The sequence below is a fragment of the Strix aluco genome, chromosome Z (assembly GCF_031877795.1).
Source record: "Strix aluco isolate bStrAlu1 chromosome Z, bStrAlu1.hap1, whole genome shotgun sequence".
NCBI lineage: Eukaryota > Metazoa > Chordata > Aves > Strigiformes > Strigidae > Strix > Strix aluco.
The window spans coordinates 61551696-61560001 of NC_133971.1; positions in this window are offsets into that span (position 1 = coordinate 61551696).

Below are 8306 nucleotides of genomic sequence, written 5' to 3' on the forward strand. Positions count from 1 at the left end.
GACTTGCTTTCAATTGCTGAACCATCCATGGTCTCTTAGGTGAGTCATTTAATCTACCCCACTAGCTTTGTTCTGCGTTTCTTAAATAGATTCTAATGAGAATAAAACTCATTAATGATTGCTGGATAGGCAAGCTGTAGGAAGGTGTAGGCCCACAAGTGCGTAGATAAGCAAGTGGGGAAAAAAAAATAAAAAGGAAATAATATGCCAGTTCAAATCTATGTTCAACATCAGTGTCTTGGGAAAAAAAAAAAACAGTCTAAGCTCCATTTAAGATTTTTCTTCAGACTGCCTGTGTCCATAGCCAAAGTAATCCTTTCAGACATGTTACTTCTAAAGCCAAGTGCTTGAAACAGCATCTTCCCTCCACACCAAACCTTGTGTCCACCCCTGCACAAGCAGCAGTCACTTGCAAATAACCATCCTGTCGCTTCAGCAGGAATTTGTCCAAAAGTAACCTTTCTCCCCTGAAGCAGCAGCTTTGTTTAGTTCCCTTCTCATGTTAGTCTCATGGTGGGCTGCTTTATGGTGGCTGTCAGGCAGCAGCTATCCAAGTGAAAATCTAAGCAAGGAAAGGAGCCTAGATGACTCAGTATGCAAATATGTATATAATCTATGTATAAATATATACAGATATATGTAGTGATTACATGTAGTGATTTTAGAGAGGGGTGGTACGGGAGGCTGCTGATCTCAGAGACTTCAAGTCTTGCTTTCCCTTGGAAGCAAAGGAAGGTTTCATTTCCACGGTGGAAGTGACTGGCATGGGCTCTTTGACATATATTTGTATATCTTCTTCTTTACTCCTCACTGGTTTCCCACATGTACCTCATTCTGGGAAAGATTCTGCGGAAAAGGAACAGACATCCTGAAGACGTAAGAGGGTCAGACTGCGGTCACAAAGGAGGAGGAGGTCAGGAAGGCACTGGAAAGAGCTGTGCCCCTGAGCATTCATCTGTAGGCCAGGAGTGGGGGACAAAATACATTTGGTAAGGCGGGTAACATGACAAGGATGCAGTGAGTAATTTCTCACTGCCCACTCATGCCATTTGCATGCCATTTCTTCCTAGTCTATATGGTTTTCAGACTGCTTTCTCTTCCAAAGCAAGTGGTTCCCCTTTGTGTCCTAGTGCTACCTGGTCCATGCCTACCCACACCAGAAGGGCAAGATCACACCTGCAGAGACTGTGGTTTTCGTAGACAGTGTTGGGGTCTAGCTCATCACTTAACACTCTTAAAAAGAACAGCTGTCACTTTAGCTCCTCTTACACACCTCAGACAGCTTTAGGTCCTTCCTTCAAGACTCACCCCCCCGCTTCTAACTGAGCCTTCTCCTCCTCTCACCTACTTATCTCCTCACCATGGGGCCTCTGAGGGAGACAAACAAGTCTCCCAGAAACTGATAATGTGCAAGAGCCATTTTCAACATCTGGTCAGAGGGAGACATGAAGCCTACCCACAGCTCTGTGAAGATATCCCAGGCTCAGGACCTCTTTTCTTCCTGTGAAAAGTGTACAAAGGAGATGTCTTTTAGGGAGCAGTAGCCAAAGGTTGGTCTCTCCAGGAGAAGCAAAGGCTCCTAAACCTGTCCACCTGATTCTGTCATTTATCAAGAGAGCACAGCAGATCTCCCAGAATAGCTGAAGTAACCCACTATCGGCTCCATAAAACATGAAGAACTTGTGCACAGCCGCTGGAAGTTCTCTTTGGTCAAGGCTGGCAGAAAATTAAAAAAAATGTGTATATGTAGCACATTGCAGTACATTGAGCAGAGATGTGATGGATAAATCTAGCAAAGGAGACTGACAATCCATTCTTCTCATATCAGCAGGACATCAAACATACATAGGGAGAGTGCAATGCCAGACCACTGGCCCTCCTGCAAGGCTGCCCTTGTATGCATATCCCTGGGATCATACTTGGTAGTGCTGTAAAAGGCTGTTTTCACCTCCAGCTTTATTCTGAGGTATTTTTCAAAGAATAAAACCCGCTGAGTCTAGAAATACTTCCTGTCAATTGTAATTTGTGAACACAAAAGAGGAAAGGATCAGATTCCAGAGTTTACTGTTGCGTTGTCTGCACCCTTAAGGAAAATAGATTGTTCTCACGCTGCCTGGCGGAGATGAGGAAGGTCTGAAGTCAGTAACAATCCAAGACAACATGTCTGGTAAGGTAAGAAGTTGAGAACCTCAGACCTAGCTGTGCTGTGGCTGAGTAAGAAGGACTCAGAGAGCTAACTGTCACAACTTCACAGGGTTGGGAGGGTGAGCATGCATGTCACCGCAGCACTGCACCGCAGTGACTAGCTTATCTTCAGCATTCAGTCTTCAGAGTATTGAGTTACTAGGAAAGCTTTTTTTCCCCTCCTCTCTCTTTCGCTCACTGGTTTTTAACTTTTAACAAATGTGAAAGGTGCTGATAAATACTGCAAGTGAGTGATACAGTATTTACTCACTCATGCTCCCCCCTATTTGTGAATTCATTTGTCCCACCATTGTTAAAGAGCAAAGATCTTTCTTGCATTACATTGCTCCTTCATGCAGTAATGGCTGAAGCCCAAATATTGACCAGTGTCCTCTCCTCCTCTGCATCAACCCTTGCTGCTTCCAGCTGCTCAGGGTGTTACACTGGACCTGTTTTTTGTTCTGGAAAAGTTATTCACAGATTTGTACTCTGTTGTTCATTTAGCAGAGGTAGGAGGAACACAGCCATGTTTCTTGTCAGCCTGCTTGTACTAAAGAAGTGTGTGCCTGGCTACTCTTCTTTATAGCACTTCACATGTCTGTGCATGGTGACAGCAATATTGGCAGGTTTTCTCTTACAGAAGATGACACAGAATCGAAGTTACCAAATCAAAGTGCTTTGGTAAAAACAACAGAAATACTGCTGACAGAAGCTGCCTTGTGATATGTTCTCCTGTGTCAATCCTTAACCAAAAGAAGTGGTCCTGGATCCAGACCATTCTCCAAGCTTTGCATCCACCTATCTGTTTTCTGGCATAGCTACTGTCAAATTGCAGATGGTTCTCCTTAAGGCAGAGAGCTGTGCGATGCTTCCCCCAATGTAGCAGAACCTTAAATCCACATCTTGAATGCTGCAACAGTGATTTACTTGTTCCCACAGGTCAAGATGTTTCACTTGCTCATGACAAAATTTATCAAGAGATAGGAGTAAGGGATCTTATTGTCTCTGCTTTAATGTGACAGTCCTTCACATGGTCGACGACCTCCTTGGTCGTCTTGATTCTTTCAAAGTTAAAATGTATCAATGTAGAAAGGACTTGTATCATAGGAAAAAAGTTCAGGAAACCTATTACTGGAGTTTTATTATGCTCAAATGCACCACTGACCAAGCTTGACCTGTAGGGAGCAGGCAATTAATCCTCTTCTGCAATAAAACTGGTTTTAATATAGTTATGGGAATTCATCAGATCCCTGTTCCAAATCTTCAAGCATCTCTTCCACAAACAGCTGAATTTATTTCCACTCAACATCAGTTTACATAATGTAAGAAAGTCCAGTTTGGTGTAGTGTTAGGAGAGACCTGAACTGTGTCAACAGCCTCTCCTTCAGTCCAATAAAGAGTGTGCTACTTACTTAATTCAATGATGAAAGTGTTTCTCCTCAAGGATTTAGTATTTTTTGTCTCATCTCTAGAAACATTAAATATAGGACTTGACTATATAAAATACACATTTAGGGGTTTTTTTTGACTGACACTAAGCAGGCATGTAAAAGTTAATCCTCCCAGTGACACACATACAAGACCTTGTAGGGAGAAATGTGTTCCTGCTTAACAACACTGTATGTACATCAGCAATGAATACTATAGAAAACAGGACACGGAGTGAAGAGGATATTGTTTACAGGATATGGATCCTGTCATCAAGTTACACAGAACAAAGTCCAGACAGGACACTACTGCTATTTATTTAAATTAACATACACTGCAAACAACAGAAGGTGTTTCACAGGTAGGTCCTCTTATTCCAATATGTTAGGTGATCAACTCATGGAGGACTTGGAAACACCTATCTTGTTATCTCAGTATGGTGCCTTTCTCTCCCCATCCATGGTGTCTGTTAGACCAAAGGCTGGGGTTAAGGGAAACTAATAGGAAAGGCAAAAATATATTGCAGAGTCCTTAGAGAAGTAGCTGATGCAGTCTCATCTAACTGGCTGAAGGGAGGATAGTCTTGCAAAGAGTAACACACAAATTCACCAGGCTCCTGTAAGGCCATGGGACAGGAAGTGCAGAGGCGTTGGTAGGGGAAAGGATGCTGAATTCTGCAAACTCGGTCAAAAGAGAAATGAAAGGAGAAACAGAAAACAGGATTCAGCAGCAAGCTAGTATAAGTTTAGAGAGAAGGTCATAAAGACTTAGTCATACCTACACAAAGATGTCCAAGCATCTGGTCCAAGCTTGGTAAGGAAATACAAGTTCTCTCTGGTTATTTAAAAGCTACTTTTCAGAGCTCTTTGCCAACTTGGTTACACGTTGTCTGGATGAAAATGGTCCCATCTAACAGCAATTATCACTACCTGTAAAATGCCCAAGGAAGTCTTGAAGGTAATGGGACTACTACCTTGACAGCTAACAAGATGCTATCATGGAGATCCTGTCAGAGAATGGCCAAAAGCAAATGAAGTGATGTTCAAGGGACCAGTCACTCAGGAGAAGAACCACTGAGTAACTGAAATGTCTCAGAGAGGGCTGTTTGAGCACTGACAAAAATTCACGAGATTTGTCCTCTTGTCCTCTTCTGACGCCTCCCATGCAAATTCAAAATAATGCGTTCAAATGCAGAGGGGGAAAAATGACACCATATTTAGAATGCGATTGGGTGCTTAAGCCTTCCATTTAAAAATATCCAGCCACAAAAATGGAATAGTTTTTATAGTCCAAATTTATATCTACACACATTAAGTAGGGGAGTAAAGTTACTGTCAAAAGAATGTTCCTTAGCATTTCCCTGATTTCTCCCCAGGGTCTTTAAATTCACTGATGTTAAAAGAAAAACAAAGAACTACAGCAAGGTGCATGAACACAGCTCTATAAATAAAAAGTAAAGAAAAAAAAAAAGGAAACATCTTCCATTTCTTGAATTGGCCATTGTGTAGGCATTTGCTTACTCCATCACTGCTCTGTTCTCAGGATATTAAGAGAAGACTGATATTGGAAGTGGTTTTTCTGTTGTACTGAGCCTGGTCTATGTCTTCTGTCTAAGGCCTGAAAAATCAAATCAGAGAGATTAGGATCTACTTTGTACCCTTGCACTGAAAAACCTTGCACCCAAAAAGCAAAATTTTGCCAAGATAAACAAGAAAATTTGGCTTAATTTTGTGTCTGGGTTATAAATGCATTAAAAAAAGGGGGGAAATTAGTCATATATAAATAATAGCTCAATTACATTCAAGAATGTGTGGGTGGGTGTTCTGGGTGGAATAATTTCCTAACGCAGAGCTCTTCTTCCTTGCTTTTCCATTTCCTCTTAATTTATTCTTCTTGCTGAATATGTGCTTCTACTTTTTAACCTTTATTTATATCTTGCTCTTAATTCTGTAATCTGGATGATCTTTTCACAATGGGTCTTTACACACTTTTCTTTAGGATTTGTTTGTTATGGGATAAATATTTTTAATAGATATCGAAACAGTGTAAAGAACCTAAGTGTATACCTAGTCTCAGGTGCACACTTCCATTTTCTTGATGTCAGGAGAACGTGTATTTAAAATCACGGGAATGCTTAACATTAAGACAGCTTTACTGTGCTAGCTTTGGTATGGTTGATTTCACTACATTACAGTACAATACTGTACAACCTGCTGCAACACCAAAAAATGTCTCTTCTCTCTTGCCTCTTCTTAGACATTTCTGCTCTTCTTTTTGTTTAGTTTCTTTGTTGTTGTTTTGGCTTGGGGTTTTTTTGATTTATCTCAAAATTGACCCTGACATGTAACAAAATGCTCCAAAATCTAGACTTCTGTCAAACCTCCTGGCTGTTGAACCTCCCTGCTACAGATGAAGAAAACACCTGCTCTAGCTATGCTATTTCACATTTTGCATTTTGGCAGCAGTGAGGAATTTAAGAATCAGTGTGACCATGCTTGACTTCAGAGCAAAGACCCAGCAAGGGTCTGGAAGGGGCACACCACCTGACACGTAGGGGTAGCGTGCCACACTGAGCAGTGAGCTGGAGTTACATGGAAACATCCTTGAGATGGCTCCCATTGCCCATGGGAACATCTGGCCTGCCAGCAAGAAGGCCAAGGCAAACGGTGGGGTTTGCTTGGGATTGTCTTAGTCTCATACCCTCCTACAGCAGCCCCTAGATGTTAAATGAGGTATTAGGTACCATGTCTTTCTCTCTCTCTCTCTTTTTTCTTTTTCTTTTTAATTTTAATTGGGTGCTATTTACATCACTGTAATTACACTGTTTGTTCTGGCATCCCATAGATAAGCAAGATTATACTGGCCAAGAGATGCTGGAAATATTTGTGAGAAGTCATCTAGAGCTGGTATTTAACCTAATGCCTGAGGAGATCATGACCAGATATTTTATGCACTCAGTTTGATAATGACGCATAAGAGGAGCAAAGGCAAGAAAGTCTAAGCTGTGCTTTCATTTTAAAGCTGGGGTATCATGCCAGGTATTAGGAAAGCACTCAAGAGCCCACATTGTCAACAAAAAGAAATTTCCCAGCCTCGGTGGGGTTTGGATTAGGCCTCACACTGTGAGGGCAGAGTTGGTCTTTTCACCAGGAGCACAAGCCTGGTAGCCCTTTCCTCACATTCAGAGTCAGCCAGGGAAGAGGTTTTTAATCCTAGCAGTTAAAGGAGCCTTGTGTAGGGTGCGGGAGAAAACCCCAAAGGCTCCTGAATGCAGCGTACCACAGGAAGGAAGCAAGGACCTCACCAAAGCCTGAGGACCTGGCAAGGAAACACTTTGAAGTAATTTTTTAATGCTTCTTTTGAAAAGTGTGGCTATTCTTAGCATCTTTTGAACCTGTTCTAGCATGGGAATCTGTTCCCACTGCTCCTAATTTCCATGGAGCGAAGCTGGCACTGGCAGTCCTCTCTGTTTGGGAGTGTCCTTGTGTCACTACTTAGAAGATTTCAGGTTTACAGCTAATTATGGATAAAAAAAAAAAAATTTGGTAGGTGGAGCAACACGGGACATGCCTTCACTTCCTGGCACTTTTGAGGACAGACACATGGCCAGCCAGGCTGTCTCACTGCTCACTGAGTGGTTCGACATGGTGGAGTGATGAACAGAGACACCCTAGAATCACTGGAGAGAAGCAAGACTGATGATATCAGGTTACTTCCCACAGGAAGGGCCTAAAATGAAGAACAAGGTGTTTATCTGACATGAATGATTGGGAGATTACATCATTGGACATACAGTGCACCCACACACTAACACCTGCTACACCCAAAGTGGTCCCTGTTTAGCATCTGTTTTTCTGCTGTGGATACATTGTTCTGGCTGAGCAAACTTGAAATGATTTAGGGAAGGATCCTGAGCATTGCTGAGCAGAGATAGCACCACCCATGGATATAAAAGCATTGTTGAGACAAGCTCTGCGTAGGATGTTCTGCCAAATGGTTCCCTTCCCTTCCTCTTCTCATTTCCTTGTTCTCCTTCAGCCACTAGAGAATGCTAATCCCTTTATTTGTTTATGTGTAAACTGGTGATTTTCCAGACCTGCTACAAAAGACATTTGACTGGAAGACTTTTCTGGAAAAAGGCAGCAAGTAAAGCTGGAAATTTCTTTCCTGAATGATGATTTGGTGGCAGTTGGACTGGTCCCCTTCGACCTGAGGATTTTAATATTGCTATGTTTGGATTAACAAAGTCAGAATATGGACAGCCCTGAGTTGTCAGCTGTAAACAAAAAGGAAAATACTAGAGCTACTTTAATTCTTCCCTTTTATTGAAAATTTGTTTTCAATATTTGTTTTTGACCAGCTTTAGAAATAACACGTTTGCAATGTCTTGCTCATCCAAAACAGCAAGCTTCTGACATTTTGTTCAAAACACACAGAAAAAAGCAGACACACTACTATATCTGAAGCAAGAAAAGCATTTTCCATAGCTAGGCATCACAGTTTGTGAAGGAAAAAAAAGCATTGGTATACAAAGCTGTGGGATTTATACAGGCCTTCATGATTTCAAGGCTCTTGAAAATCAACCGCCCACTTTACAGACGTGGAAGGAGGAAGTCTTCTCAGTGCTGAATAAATTGAGTGCTTTCTCAGCTTTTATAGGGGAACTAATCTTGGATTACAGATGATAAACTATT